This window comes from Bactrocera oleae, chromosome 4 (assembly GCF_042242935.1).
Source record: "Bactrocera oleae isolate idBacOlea1 chromosome 4, idBacOlea1, whole genome shotgun sequence".
In the NCBI taxonomy this organism is placed as follows: Eukaryota; Metazoa; Arthropoda; class Insecta; order Diptera; family Tephritidae; genus Bactrocera; species Bactrocera oleae.
Genome location: NC_091538.1, coordinates 44,146,856 through 44,148,518, shown reverse-complemented (window position 1 = coordinate 44,148,518; position 1,663 = coordinate 44,146,856).

Here is a 1,663-nt window from a genome sequence, read left to right as displayed (position 1 = left end):
GATAAAAACCCATATCTCGGTAGATATTATTATCTTGACATTCCATTGTGAAAATGAACCTTCTATATAACACAATTTTAATTCTTTCAATTCTCAGTGTACAAATCAAGAAGATAGTGCCTTTGAGGTGTTCCACCTTATGATCAAAAGTTGTCAAAAATTTGGGGAGAATCCTTTTCTGATAATAGTATGTCTTTATGTCAAAATTGGGTTGAATCGGATCAATAATTTCTTTAGCCTCCATATACCTAATGATTTTCGAACTTTCGGCTCACTTTATACCGCATATATCGGCAAATATGTGAGTTATGAGCGCGTTTTTCTAAAAATGGTGCGGCTACCTTAATGAAACTCAGATATCATCTTTTTCAGTTAATAATATGTAGTAATGCTAAAAATCTGGCCAATAGGCACTACTCCTATCACCAATGGCTTTATACCATATATATTGGTCCATAAGTATGATATCTTAGCGAAGTTATCTGAACGCATAATATTGGATATACTATAGTTTAGTACCGAAAATGGATCCACAAATTACCCAAACTCCCATATACTGATACATTAAATGATTTTCGTTATTCTAACAAATCTTATGCACCTATAGGTATTTCCCCGGCTTTGATCCTGCAAAGTTGCAAGAGTATGAAATATTTGGTTACACTCGCCCTTTCCCCTTCCTTATTTGTTGAAAATAGATTTTTTTAATAGTAGTTGGTGCACGGTAGGGAGTTTTATGCTCATTTCTTTCTCATTGCGGAAAAGTTTCTATATTCTTAATTAACGGCAATTTTATTGGAAAATATTTTTGAAAAAATTGTTCTCAAGTAATACTATATGATAAAAACTATTTCAAGGTTAAAAAAAATATTTCAAGTTGTGCTTTGAGATAAGTTTATATATAATATTATATATATTGCTGAAAATTCGTTGCCAATTTATCTATTCAACACAAAACCACCATTCGGTCAAGCAATAAAAATACCAAACTACATTATATAAATATATGTTTATCAAGAAAAAAAATGTTAATGAACCATCTTGAGAAAACTTTACAAATACTTAGGCAAAGCTTACGTAATAAAAAGTTATATGTCCGCATTAACATAAGTTTCTCAAAACGCCAGCAAGAAAAACAAAAATTTACACATATGTATCTTCTTGCATAAGCATTCTTTCCACCAACAACAAATTTTAAGCAATTTCAACAGACATGCTCAAACGCAAAGTTGACACGGCTAACCACCGTTACTAATCAGAAGATGCAACGTTCATATATTTTAATTTTGGCATTTGTGTAAACCCAAAATAATAGTAAGCAAATATTAACAGCATTTCAGTATGAATGAATTGTCAAGTTCGCGCCAAAAACGATGATGACTTCTGCTTTAGCCGAAACATATGCAAATATCTAATTAGTTAATGTGTGTATGTATATATGTTTGTATGGATGTAAGTTTGTATATATAATATTAAAAACATATGTTGGTGCGAATGCTTAGACAAGTTCGTGTCTTAAGTCTTTCGTTAGCGCTGCAAATGCTTAGCATGAATATCTTTATGCCAATTTACGGATATGCAAATATTGGATTTTTGTGCATAAATTTATTTTTAAAATGCCTAGGCAAGACAATCGATTTAAAGTAGGTAATAAAAATTTACC